The sequence below is a fragment of the Equus quagga genome, chromosome 7, assembly GCF_021613505.1.
Source record: "Equus quagga isolate Etosha38 chromosome 7, UCLA_HA_Equagga_1.0, whole genome shotgun sequence".
Lineage (NCBI taxonomy): Eukaryota > Metazoa > Chordata > Mammalia > Perissodactyla > Equidae > Equus > Equus quagga.
This window is the reverse complement of record NC_060273.1, coordinates 23,780,782-23,795,732: the sequence shown is the minus strand read 5'-3', so window position 1 is coordinate 23,795,732 and position 14,951 is coordinate 23,780,782.

Here is a 14,951-nt window from a genome sequence, read left to right as displayed (position 1 = left end):
TGGTACAGAGCTCTATCTTTGATTAAAAGACTCTAACTAGGAGCTATTGCAGTGCTCCTGGGCAGAGATGATTATAGCTAGACTGGAATGACGACGGTGGGGATAAGGGGAAGGGAGGCAGACAGGAGCGATGATCCAGAGGTACAACCATGTAAGACTTGGAGAGCAAGTAGATCTGGTGGTGAGGGTGAAGAAGAACCAAGAAGGCTCCCAAGGTCCCCAGGTTAGATGGCGGGTACGGCACATGGCAGTGCCCATCACTGAGGATAAAGGAGGAGGAATGCGTGCCACCATGCAGCCAGTCAACACACTCTGACCAAGTGCCTACGGAGGGCCAGAGGAACTCTGACTTGCTGCCAGATTGTGGACAACTTACTCACCTTGGCTGCCTGTCTTCACAATTACAAAATAAAGCTCATTTTAAGAATCCAATAACACTATTGGTATAGATAACAGTTGGTGTAGATATTCAGAAGCCCTCAGAGAATGTGCTTATTTAATGAATTTTATGAGGAAACAAATTAAATAAAAGTGAACTTCATGAAGCCAAGAATTATGTCTTTTGGATATTCCAGCTGGTAATCCCTCCTTTTGCACACTATGCCACTTAAGCATGCTGTGAGAGAAGTCTGGGCAGGGGAGCAGGGACTGAGGAGGTGGTGAGGAGCAGGGGGACACAGCCACAATGACACCCTCCTCCGCCTTGCTGCCAGTGTTGTCCATTCCTTTCTATAATCCAATCATTTAAAAATGGTTTTCCAAGGGGCTGGCCTGGTGACGTAGTGGTTAAGTTCAAGTTCTCCACTTCGGCAGTCCGGGGTTTGCAGGTTCAGATCCCAGGTGCGGACCTACACACTGCTCATCAAGCCATGCTATGGCAGGCGTCCCACAAACAAAATAGGGGAAGATTGGCACAGATATTAGCTCAGGGCCAATCTTCCTCACCAAAAAAAAAGGTTTCCCGAGTATAAAATATTTGCTTCATTCAATGACAGAATAGACACTCAACATTTGCATTTACTGAGAAGGAAAACAGTTTAAATACCATTTGGGAACGTTTAAAAACATAGGTAATTCAAAGAAACTGAAAAAAAAGGTCAATCAGAGGTAGCAGTGGAAGTTAAACCATTATTAAGGGACTCTGTGTTTACACAGGCAACCTGGTTGGTTTCTTGGCCTTTTCTCTTCCCCATTTCTTTCTCCCTCTCAAAGTGTGGGTTTCATTTTTAAACCTGGGAAAAGAAGTATTTGGGGGACTTTCATCATTTAGAAGCCCACTGTTGCCGAAGGGCTGTTTTGAGTCATAACTAAGACACTTCGACTGGGAGCCTGTGACAATGATTTCTATTTGTGTGAACTCTTGAGCAACACACACTCCTGAATTGAGACACTCCACTCTGTTTGCAATTGGATGCAGCCAATGTGTGAGGAAAGACAGGCCATTGTTTCCAATATCAAAGGAATGAATCAAGATTTTGATTTTGAGGAGCCAACAATTTCCCAAGAAGCCTCCACAGTGTGAGCAGTCTGGGCCTCCACAAACCCTGCATGTGAAGATGAAGGGATCTGGAGCTGGGCCATATTTTCTCAGAGGCCCTGCTCAGAACCTGGCCTGGAGTGATCAAAGGAGGCCGGAGTGGTAGCTCCTCATCATGGTCCTCCCCCTTCTCGTGCTCCTCCACGTCTTAGTTTCTCAACAAGCAGTTGGAATGCTCTTTATAACAAAGATCAGTTACTCCTCAGTTCACAACCCTCCAACAGCCTCCCATAGTTCTTAGAATAAAGACCAAAGACCCTACTAGGGTCTCAGAAACCGTTCCTGACTGGCCCCCCTGATCCCTCTGACGTCATTGTCTGCCTCTCTATCCTGCTCTGGCCACACTGGCCTCCCTGCTGTTCCTCAAACACAAGGCTACTTCTTTCTCAGGGACTTTGCACTTGCTGATCTCTCTGCTAGAAGGCTCTCGGATCTTGGATCTTCACGTGGCTCCAGATCTCACTTCATTCATTTCTTTTCTCAAATCACCTCCTCAGAGAGACCTTTTCTGACCATTCCACCTAAAACAGTCCCCCATCACTCTCTATCCTCTTGCCCTGCTTTTTTTTTCTTTATAGATTTATCACAACCTAACATTACACTATAACTTTAATACTTTTTGTTTGTTTACCCCTCCCTTCTGGGAGAAGGAATCTTGTGCTTGATGAATGAATGAATGAATGAAAAAAAGAGCGATGACAACCAACAAAAGGTTATTCTTTTTTTTTTTTTTTTTTAAGATTGGCACCTGGGCTAACAACTGTTGCCAATCTTTTCTTTTTTTTTTTCTCTGCTTTATCTCCCCAAACGCCACCTGTACACAGTTGTATATCTTAGCTGCAGGTCCTTCTAGTTGTGGGATGTGGGACGCTGCCTCAACGTGGCCTGACGACTGGTGCCGTGTCCGCGCCCAGGATCCGAACCGTGGGCCGCTGCAGCGGAGCGCGCGATCTTAAGCACTCGGCCACGGAACCGGCCCCCAGAAGGTTATTTTCTTTTAATTAGTTCAGATTCAATAATAGAAAATGCCATCAGATGGAACATTTCAATGTTAGGTAGGATTTCCATATAAATGTGGCAAATCACAAAATTTCCCTCCCTTGATACTCATTCATTCTAAAGACATTTATTGTGTGTGTACTGTGGGCCAACTACTACAGTAAGTTCTGAGAATGAACAAGATGAGACTCCTGCCATATGCAGCTTATGTTCTGATTTGGGGAGAAGGACACATAATTTTAAAAAATAGCAAATAACAAGCTAAGTTTTGACTGTGATGTCTGTTCTGATGAAACTAATCAGAGTGATGCGATGGGGAGGAGGATGAGTTCCTTCTTTGGATAGGATGAAAGAGAAATCTTCTGCAGAGGTGATGCTTGAGCTGAGGCCTGAAAGATGAGAAAGCTCGCCATAGCAAGAGGTAAGGGAAGACCATTTCATGCGGGGAAGAGCGTGTGCAAGGGTCCTAAGGAGAGAAAACACTTGGTGTTTACAAGAGCAGAAAGGGAAGCCCATGTGGCTGGAGCACAGTGAGCACAATGGATAGAAGACGGCAGGCAGGGTCACATCATGCTAGGATTTGGTTTTGATTTTATTTTAAACTCAATTCTAAAATATTAAATGCTGTCAAATGGGAGAGTAACATGATATCATTTATATTTGAAAATCAGTCTGTGCATCAGGTATCTATTGCTGTGCAACAAACTACCTCAAGCTTAGTGGTATAAAATAACAACAATACTCATTATTCTTCTCACAATTCTGGAGGTCGACTGGACTCAACTAGGCGGTTCTTGCTCAAGGTCTCTTATGTGGTTGCCTTTAAACAATAGCTGGGGCTGGAGTCATCTCAAGGTTTCCTCACTTAAATATCTGGTAGTTAACGTGGGCTGCCAGCTGAGACCCCAGCTGGGGCGAATCAGTGGAACACCTACATGTAACCTCTTCACACGGCCTGGCTCTCTTCAAGAATGGCAAATGGGTTCCAAGAGCAACCATCCCAGGAGAGAGAGGAGGTTGAAGCTATATCATCTTTTATGACCTAGCCTTGGAAGTCGTGGGCATTCTGTTTTAGAAGCATGTGACTAAGTCCATATTCAGGGGAAAGGGAACTGGATTCCATCTCTTGATGAGAGAAGTGTCAAAGAATTTGCATACATGTTTTAAACTACCACATCCTTGTTCCTGAGTGGTAAATAAATTATAGGAGGGCAACAGTGGAAGAAGGGAGGCCGAGTAGGAGTCAGTGCAGTATCCAGGCAAGAAATGACAATGGAGTGGAGATGAAAGATGTGCAGAATGCTAGGGCGCACCTGGAAGGTAGAAATAACAGATCTTGATAGTGAATCGGATATGGGGTGTGAGGTGAAGGATGACTGTGAGGCCTTTGGCTTGGGCAACAGTGGGAGTATTGCTGCTATTTACTCTGATGGAGAAGAAGAAAGAAGGAACAGGTGGTTGAGAGGCAAGAGATGAAAACAGAGAGTTTCATACAGGACATTTGGATTTTGAGATGCGTATTAGACACACAAGTGGAAATGTCAAGAAGTCAATTGAAATTTAACTTGAATTCAAGAGATAGGTGTGGGCTAAGGATAAAAATTTGCCAATCGGGGGTGGCCTGGTGGCATAGCAGTTAAGTGCGCACATTCCAGTTCGGCAGCCCGGGGTTCACTGGTTCGGATCCCAGGTGCGGACATGGCACCACTTGGCACGCTATGCTGTGGAAGGTGTCCCACATAAAAAGTAGAGGAAGATGGGCACAGATGTTAGCTCAGGGCCAGTCTTCCTCAGCAAAAAGAGGAAGATTGGCAGCAGATGTTAGCTCAGGGCTAATCTTCCTAAAAAAAAAAAAAAAAATTGCCAATCATTAGCATATACATGGCATTCAGTCAGGACAGAAGAGATCACCTAGCCAGAGGATATAGACAGAGAAGAGAAGAGAACCAATCCTAGAAATGCTACATTTAGAACCCTGCTTGGAAGAAAATGTAGCCCAAAATTAGAAGTAAATGCCCTACAAGTGCTTTGCACTATAGATGAATCAGGAAGTAAGAGGACAAAGACAAGAAAATGACACACAGAATGAGATGACAAGGAAGATGATAGAATTAAGGAGGCAAAGAGTGGGCCAAAACACCCCCATTAAAATCTAATCAATTAGAAACAAGGAAGAGAACTAACACAATCAAAAATCAAAATAATTAACAGTGGAAATGCTTGAGATAATCAGAGTGACTCCAGAGGATAAAAATAATTAAAGCATCTGAAAAAAATTAATAATTATGAGCATTAGAAAGAGACAATCCCATACCAGGTTGTCAGTTGGTGACCTTGAGGCAAAGAACCTAAAAAATGCGACAGGAAAAGTATGCGGAGATACAGGAGAATGTAATCAGCAGTCAAAGGGCACACCAGCTACCTGGAAAAATTAATAGAGAACGACTGGCCCACAGCCAAGCCTGAGCTATTGAACTTCAAGGATAAAGAAAGCATTCCATGGGCCTTCAGGCAGGAAAACACACTTACACATGAGGAGAACCTTCAGTCAACCCTCAGAACTTTCCACAGCCCGGCTAGCACGAGGTTATACTACAGTCATAACTCAAAGGAAGGGCTGAAGAAAACGCAAGCAGATCAGGAACATTCCTCCCAGAAAGATGTCATCCTAGCAGAAAAGCATTATACAGAAACTCTCAAACTGCACCAATTCAGGAAAGAAAGCACAGATGAGCTAAAATGGCAACGTTAGAATAAAAAGAGGCTTGATATTTTTATGACCTTTTTTCTATAACCTTAGTGAGTCTTGAAGAAACAAATATTGCTTGTACATAAGCATTTATCTGAAGTTCAGAAAATCTTTCATCTTACTTCAGTTTCGTTAGCTTTTGTTATATCAAGCAAAATTAAAGTTAACAAATGTATTTAAACCAAAGCATATATAAAATGTATAAAGTTATTTTTCATCCATTCATTTATCCAACTACATATTAAACTACCTATTTGCACAGAAAGACGTATGAAATGATTATCACCTATCGTTAAAAACAGTTATTTCTTGGTAGGAAATTTCATTATTTGTTACTTTCTTCTTGTACTTTTGTATATGGCTTGAATTTTACATAATTAAAAATGATTTTTACAAAAACAATAGTCATTCTAAAAATTTTTAAATTAAACGGTCATTAAGAATGAGCTACAGGAAATGATATTTATTCAACGCCTATTATGTACTAGATATTTTGTACATATTGGGTCATCTATTTCACATGTAAGTCATCAAGGCAGGAATTATAATCTTCATTTTCCAGAAGAGGAAACTGAGGCTCGTGGGTATGTGTTAATTTTCTAGAGTCACACAGCTAGTAAGGGCAGGATCAGAACTTTGCCTGATGCCAAAGCCAATGTCCCTCCTACCAGCCTGCCTCCTGCTGGTTTTATCAAGTTCAAACCCCCACCCCTACTCCCACTGTGCACACAAGAGTGTTCACACACAGACATTTCTGCAATGCTCCATCTGCCTAGTCCAGGAACTTGTTATGACAAGCCAAATGCAATACTCATTTCCTGACCTAAGCTGTTATCCAATATCTTTATGATTTGGGAAATAGCTGCGGATTTCACCCTGACAAGGGTCATACTTAGGTCTTAAGAGAAGTAATAATTACAGAGCCTCCTGATCTATGTGGAAGAGCATGATGTTCAGATATGTCCAGCCCTTTGAGATTCTCTGCTGGAAGGTGGTTGAAGTGCAAAGTACTATTGACACATGGTCATCTCCGTTCATTTTCATTAACAATGATACTTTGTACTTCTTCAGTGTTTGTCCTAAGGGTGGTTTCAAAAGCCTCAGGAAACATCAATTTTTAGGTATTCAAATATCTCTTTCACAATGAATGTTTATATATATTCACATTTTATGAATCAAAAAGTACATTCTTTTTTTTTTTTTTTAATTTTTTTTTTTTATTAATGTTATGATGGATTACAAGCTTGTGAAATTTCAGTTGTACATTTTTGTTAGTCATGTTGTGGGTACACCACTTCCCCCTCCGTACCCTCCCCCCACCCCCCCTTTTCCCTGGTAACCACCGATCAGATCTCCTTCTCAATATACTAATTTCCACCTATGAGTGGAGTCATATAGAGTTCGTCTTTCTCTGACTGACTTATTTCGCTTAACATAATGCCCTCGAGGTCCATCCACATTGTTGTGAATGGGCCAATTTCGTCTTTTTTTATGGCTGAGTAGTATTCCATTGTGTATATATACCACATCTTCTTTATCCAATCATCAGTTTCTGGGCATGTAGGCTGGTTCCACGTCTTGGCTATTGTAAATAATGCTGCGATGAACATAGGGGTGCAACGGACTCTTGAGATATCTGATATCAGGTTCTTAGGATAGATACCCAGTATTGGGATGGCTGGGTCATAGGGTATTTCTATTTTTAACTTTTTGAGAAATCTCCATACTGTTTTCCATAGTGGCTGTACCAGTTTGCATTCCCACCAACAGTGTATGAGGGTTCCTCTTTCTCCACAACCTCTCCAACATTTGTTGTTCTTGGTTTTGGATGTTTTTGCCAATCTAACGGGGGTAAGGTGATATCTTAGTGTAGTTTTGATTTGCATTTCCCTGATGATTAGCGATGATGAACATCTTTTCATGTGTCTATTGGCCATATTCATATCTTCTTTTGAGAAATGTCTGTTCATGTCCTCTGCCCATTTTTTGATCGGGTTGTTTGTTTTTTTGTTGTTAAGCAGTGTGAGTTCTTTGTATATTATGGAGATTAACCCTTTGTCGGATAAGTGGCTTGTAAATATTTTTTCCCAATTAGTGAGCTGTTTTTTTGTTTCAATTCTGTTTTCCCTTGCCTTGAAGAAGCTCTTTAGTCTGATGAAGTCCCATTTGTTTATTCTTTCTATTGTTTCCCTCAACTGAGGAGTTACAGTGTCCGAAAAGATTCTTTTGAAACTGATGTCAAAGAGTGTACTGCCTATATTCTCTTCCAAAAGACTTATTGTCTCAGGCCTAATCTTTAGGTCTTTGATCCATTTTGAGTTTATTTTGGTGTGTGGTGAAAAAGAATGGTCGATTTTCAGTCTTTTGCATGTGGCTGTCCAGTTTTCCCAGCACCATTTGTTGAAGAGACTTTCTTTTCTCCATTGTAGGCCCTCTGCTCCTTTGTCGAAGATTAGCTGTCCATAGATGTGTGGTTTTATCTCTGGGCTTTCAATTCTGTTCCATTGATCTGTGGACCTGTTTTTGTACCAGTACCATGCTGTTTTGATCACTGTAGCTTTGTAGTATGTTTTGAAATCGGGGATTGTGATTCCGCCGGCTTTGTTTTTCTTGCTCAAGATTGCTTTAGCAATTCGTGGTCTTTTGTTCCCCCATATGAATTTTAGGATTGTTTGTTCAATTTCTGTGAAGAATGTTCTGGGGATTCTGATTGGGATAGCATTGAATCTGTATATTGCTTTAGGTAGTATGGACATTTTAACTATGTTTATTCTTCCAATCCATGTGCAAGGAATGTCTTTCCATCTCTTTATGTCATCATCAATTTCTTTCAAGAAAGTCTTGTAGTTTTCATTGTATAGATCCTTCACTTCCTTGGTTAAGTTTATCCCAAGGTATTTTATTTTTTTCGTTGCGATTGTGAATGGGATAGAGTTCTTGAGTTCTTTTTCTGTTAGTTTATTGTTAGTGTATAGAAATGCTACTGATTTATGCACGTTAATTTTATACCCTGCTACTTTGCTGTAGTTGTTGATTATTTCTAATAGTTTTTCTGTGGATTCTTTGGGGTTTTCTATGTATAAGATCATGTCGTCTGCAAACAACGCGAGTTTTACTTCTTCGTTACCTGTTTGGATTCCTTTTATTTTTTTTTCCTGCCGAATTGCTCTGGCCAGCACCTCCAGTACTATGTTGAATAGGAGTGGTGAAAGTGGGCACCCTTGTCTTGTTCCTGTCCTCAGAGGGATGGCTTTCAGCTTTTGTCCATTGAGTATGATGTTGGCTGTGGGTCTATCATATATGGCCTTTATTATGTTGAGGTACTTTCCTTCTATACCCATTTTACTGAGGGTTTTTATCATAAATGGGTGTTGGATCTTGTCGAATGCTTTCTCTGCGTCTATTGACATGATCATGTGGTTTTTGTTTTTCATTTTGTTGATGTAGTGTATCACGTTGATTGACTTGCGGATGTTGAACCATCCCTGTGTCCCTGGTATAAATCCCACTTGATCATGGTGTATAATCTTTTTGATGTATTGCTGTAATCGGTTTGCCAAAATTTTGTTGAGGATTTTTGCATCTATGTTCATCAGTGATATCGGCCTGTAGTTCTCCTTCTTTGTGTTGTCCTTGTCAGGTTTGGGGATCAGAGTGATGTTGGCTTCATAGAATGTGTTAGGGAGTTCTCCATCTTTCTCAATTTTCTGGAACAGTTTGAGGAGAATAGGTATTAAGTCTTCTTTGAATGTTTGGTAGAATTCTCCAGAGAAGCCGTCTGGTCCTGGACTCTTGTTTTTGGGGAGGTTTTTGATTACCGTTTCTATTTCCTTACTTGTGATTGGTCTATTCAGATTCTCCATTTCTTCCTGATTCAGTTTGGGGAGATTGTAGGAGTCTAGGAATTTGTCCATTTCTTCCAAGTTGTTCAATTTGTTGGCATATAGTTTTTCATAGTATTCTCTTATGATCTCTTGTATTTCATTGGTATCTGTTGTGATTTCTCCTCTGTCATTCCTGATTTTATTAATTTGCGCTTTCTCTCTTCTTTTCTTGGTGAGTCTGGCTAGGGGTTTGTCAATTTTGTTAATTCTTTCGAAGAACCAACTCTTTGTTTCATTGATCCTTTCTATTGTCTTTTTTGTTTCAATATCGTTTATTTCTGCTCTTATTTTTATTATTTCCCTCCTTCTACTGACTCTGGGCTTTGTTTGTTCTTCTTTTTCTAGTTCCGTTAGGTGTCGTTTGAGGTTGCTTACGTGAGCTTTTTCTTGTTTAGTGAGGTGAGCCTGTATTGCGATGAATTTCCCTCTTAGGACTGCTTTTGCTGCATCCCAAATGATTTGGTATGTCGTGTTCTCATTTTCATTTGTCTCCAGATAATATTTGATTTCTTCTTTAATTTCTTCAATGATCCATTGTTTGTTGAGAAGCGTGTTGTTTAGTCTCCACATTTTTGCACCTTTCTCTGCTTTTTTCTTGTAGTTGATTTCTAGTTTAATAGCGTTATGATCAGAAAAGATGCTTGATATTATTTCAACTCTCTTGTATTTATTGATGTTTGCTTTGGTTCCCAAAATATGGTCAATCCTTGAGAATGTTCCATGTGCACTTGAGAAGAATGTGTAACCTGCTGTTTTTGGATGAAGTGTTCTATATATATCTATTAAGTCCATCTGGTCTAATTTTTCATTTAATTCTATTATTTCCTTGTTGATTTTCTGTCTGGATGTTCTGTCCATTGGTGTTAATGGTGTGTTGAGGTCCCCTACTATTATTGTATTGTTGTTGATGTCTTCTTTTAGTTCTATTAAGAGTTGCTTTACAAATTTTGGTGCTCCTGTGTTGGGTGCGTATATATTTATAAGTGTTATGTCTTCTTGGTGGAGAGTCCCTTTTATCATTATATACTGTCCCTCTTTATCTTTCTTTATCTGTTTTGGTTTGAAATCTACCTTGTCTGATATTAGTATAGCGACACCTGCTTTCTTTTGTTCATTATTAGCTTGGAGTATTGTTCTCCATCCCTTCACTCTGAGTCTGTGTTTGTCTTTGGGGCTGAGGTGTGTTTCCTGGAGGCAGCATATTGTTGGATCTTGTTCTTTGATCCATCCTGCCACTCTGTGTCTTTTGATTGGGGAGTTCAATCCATTTACATTTAGAGTGATTATTGAGACGTGGGGGCCTACCACTCCCATTTTGTGTCTTGTTTTCCGGTTTTCTTCAGTTTCCTTTGTTTCTCGTCCCATGGTTTAATCTGTTCTGATGTAGAGCTGCTACTCTCTGTTGTTGTCCTTCTACTTATCTCCTCTGCTCTTGGTTTTGTAGCCCCTTTCCTTTTTTGGATTTTTCAGGAATGAGGGTTTTCCTGAGGATTTCCTGAAGAGGAGGTTTTGTGGCAATGAACTCCCTTAATTTTTGTTTATCTGGGAAAGTTTTTATTTCTCCATCGTATTTGAAGGATATTTTCGCTGGGTAGAGAATTCTCGGCTGTAGATTTTTGTCCTTCAGATTTTTGAATATATCATTCCACTCTCTTCTAGCCTGTAAAGTTTCTGCTGAGAAATCTGCTGATAGCCTGATGGGGGTTCCTTTGTAGGTTAGTTTCTTTTGCCTGGCTGTCCTTAATATTTTCTCCTTGTCGTTGACTTTTGCTAGCTTCACTACTATATGCCGTGGAGTTGGTCTTCTTGCATTGATAAAGTTTGGAGATCTATTGGCTTCTGTCACCTGAAGATCCATCTCCCTCACCAGACTTGGGAAGTTCTCAGCCATTATTTCTTTGAATAGGTTTTCTGCCCCTTTCTCCTTCTCTTCTCCCTCTGGTATACCTATAATCCTTACGTTGCATCTCCTAATTGTGTCTGATAATTCTCGGAGAGTTTCTTCATTTCTTTTAAGTCTTGCTTCTCTCTCCTCCTCTGCCTGCAACAATTCTATATTGCCATCTTCCAAATTGCTAATTCTTTCCTCCATATTATCGGCCCTACTGTTCAGAGCATCTAGATTTTTCTTAATCTCCTCTATTGTGTTCTTCATTTCCAATATTTCTGTTTGGTTCTTCTTTATCGTATCAAACTCTTTTGTGACATAGCTCCTGAACTCGTTGAGTTGTCGGTCAGAATTCTCTCTTAACTCATTGAGAATCTTAATGATGGCTGTTTTGAAGTCATCGTCATTTAGGTTATATATCTCATTTTCTTTGGGATTGTTTTCTGTGTATTTGTTGCTTTCTTTCTGTTCTGGAGATTTAATGTATTTTTTCATATTGCTTGATGTTGTTGATTTGTGCCTCCGCATGGAGATAGAGTTTAGTTGCTCCTTTCACTTGTTTCAGCTGCTGCGGTGGGAGGAGCAGCTGTTTATATTTCACCAACCAGGAACCCTGTCCGTAGTTGCTAACTGGGCCTGGTCCCCTCTTCGTAGCCACAGTGGCCCTTTGGATTCCCTCCTCTGCCGTGGGGGCCGTCACAGGGGGGCTTCAGGCTGCAGGTGCCTACTGTTGCAGCCCACCTAGATGTGCTCTCTCCTTGGGGTCTGCAACGGTGTTATGGGCTTTTCCAGCGGCCAGGGGTGGGATCACTTATATTTGTCGCTCCGTTGCTGTCGGCACCCACCAAATCTCACTTGTCCTCTATGGGTCGCAGGAGAGCTATTGGCATCTTCTACAGTCTGTGGTTAGTACACCTAGCTATGCTGCTTTTGCCCTGGGGTCTTCCAGCCTTGTGGCTGGCGGCTGGGTGCCTTCTACTGGTGCTGTGCAGAGGCTTTCCCTAAGGCTGCTGTGAGCCTGTAGGGTTTCCCCCTAGGCTACTAAGCTGGGTCTCCAGAACTCTCTCCAGCCCCAGTCCTCTCTGAGATCTCCGGCAATCCCTAGCCTCACGGGGCGGGCAACGGCAGCTGGGGGTCGCCCCGCCCTCTGGGATTCTCTCCGGGCCTCTCCCGGAGCCGTGAATGCTCAGCGTGGCCCCTCTGCTAACGGCAGACAGAGAGTTTTGTCTGCTGCCCGGGCGGAGCTCCGACGCTTCCCCTCCGGGTCGCAGAACCGGCCTTTGAAAGTTCCCCCCGCCCCGGTCCTCTCCGAGATCTCTGGCAATCCCTAGCCCCACGGGGCGGGCAACGGCAGCTGGGGGTCGCCCCGCCCTCAGGGCTTCTCTCCGGGCCTCTGCCGGAGCCGTGAATGCTGGGCGTGGCCCCTCTGCTAATGGCAGACAGAGAGTTTTGTCTGCTGCCTGGCGGAGCTCCGGCGCTTCCCCTCCGGGTCGCAGGACCGGCCTTTGAAAGTTCCCCCCGCCCCGGTCCTCTCCGAGATCTCTGGCAATCCCTAGTCCCCCAGGGCGGGCAACGGCAGCTGGGGGTCGCCCCGCCCTCTGGGATTCTCTCCGGGCCTCTCCCAGAGCCGTGAATGCTCAGCGTGGCCCCTCTGCTAACGGCAGACAGAGAGTTTTGTCTGCTGCCCGGGCGGAGCTCCGGCGCTTCCCCTCCGGGTCGCAGAACCGGCCTTTGAAAATTCCCCCAGCCCCGGTCCTCTCCGAGATCTCCGGCAATCCCTAGTCCCACGGGGTGGGCAACGGCAGCTGGGAGATCTCCGTGCCCTCCGTGTCTCTCTCTGGGACCCTCCAGGCGCCCCGAGCACCAGGCTGGGTCTCCCCGCCAATGGCGGGGAGAGACTCTCCCCGCGGGCTCAGGTGTGCAACTCCAAAGTTTCCCTCTGCGTTTAGGAGTAATTGCGGGGGGTTTAGGTAGGGTTCTGGTCACCTGTTTCCACCGTCGCTCCTCTGTTGTGTTCTCGCTCCTGCCCTAGATGTGTGTGGATCCTCTGGGGGCGTCCGTTGGAAGAAAGCTGCTTGCGGGTACTAGGCTGCCCGTCGGGGTCGGAGAGTTTTCACCTATTTCCACATCCTCCTGGAGGAAAGTCCATCCGCCTTCCGATGTATAGTCACGTGGGTGTCTCAGACGTCCTGAGATGCTGTCTGGATATCCTTTGTCAAGCGATAAGTGTCCAAATAATTGTAGACTCGAAGGGCGAGAGACAAAGAGGACTACTCACGGCGCCATCTTGGCTCTTCTCCCAAAAAGTACATTCTTAATGACAGATAAAAAGCAAACGGCAAAAAAAGATGTAACGCATGCTTCCCAGGCCATGCTAATGCTGGCCTGGAGATGAAAAATGAGGCCACCATCATAGTCATGAAAGAATGTCATTGGCTTTGCTCCCACCCTACCTGCTCTCTGGAACTCCATCTCCTATAAAATCCCGAGCTGCCTGGGGTGTGTGTCACATGTGTTCTTGGCTACCCCATTTGATCTTCCTCCAATGTGGCATGCTCTTAATCATGTCTCCTGGCACTGTTGGGGCCTGGTCGTAGCAGTGACGGCCAGGGCCAGGGCCCACCTGAGGCCCCATTGTTGCCACAGAACCCACATAAAGCTGATTCTACTTCCACTTGTCTCTTTACAATCTAGTTTCCACAACACAGCTAGAGTGGTGTATGTAAAAGGTGAACCAGACTATATGATTCCCTGGCTCCAAACCCTACAGTGTCATGCCACCACACATCCTAAATGGCTCATCATGGCCCATGCAGCGTCTGACCCAATTTGCCTCTCTAACATAGCTGTGGGCTGAAGGATGATGAAAGTAACAGGCTGAGCAGGCCTCTCAGAACCACTTTTCTCTTGGCCCTGTCCTGTCTCTCTTGAGCCAGACATGTGTGCCTTGGTGCTCTTTCCTCCCAATGAGTCCCCTATAAACAGACCCTGACAGGCCCCACACCAATGCCCCAGATGTGCCAAGAGGTGAGTGCCGGGAGGCTTCAATATCCCCATCAACATCCCCACTAAAGTCATACCAAATAAGTCCCTACAATCGAAATAAAAAGCTTATTTTGGCAGTAAGACAAGTCAGGTAGCTGCAAACCCCTCTGAACACAACTATCTTAACCAAATTTTTGCCTCTAAGTTTTCTAGGTGGAGGTTCTGGAGCTGACCCTAAGGAAAACTGCTATGGTAAAATATGGAAAAAGGACTATGGGATCTTGGACAGAAGTCTCCAACTTCAACTGGAAAAGTAAGAGAAGGTGGCACAGGTGAGGCAGTCTTTAAGCCAAGTTGTAATATCAAATAAGAGTCATCATGAGGGCTTTGTATGCTGAGGTAAGCAGTTCTTTTTTTAAGATTTTATTTTTTTTCCTTTTTCTCCCCAAAGCCGTTGTATATTCTTAGTTGTGGGTCCTTCTAGTTGTGGCATGTGGGACGCTGCCTCAGCGTGGCTTGACGAGCGGTGCCATGTCCGTGCCCAGGATTCGAACCGACGAAACACTGGGCCGCCTGCAGCGGAGCGCGCGAACTTAACCACTCGGCCACGGGGCCAGCCCCTAAGCAGTTCTTTTGTCCAATTAATTAGTGGTATCCAGAGTGGGCAATTGCTCCCTGGGAGATTCCAAAAATAACTATTGAGACGTGGAAAGAAAATACTTGAATTTCTATTTATTTTTACCTTGCTTATTTTCATTCCTCTTTTTGTATATATTTTATTATATTCATAATTTTAAGTAGAGTAGAACATGTATACAACTTAATGCACATGTATTGTGGTTGCACACTCAAAAATGTTTTACTGATGGCAGGAACAAAGTTGAGAGAGCTCTGTTATAAACGATGGGA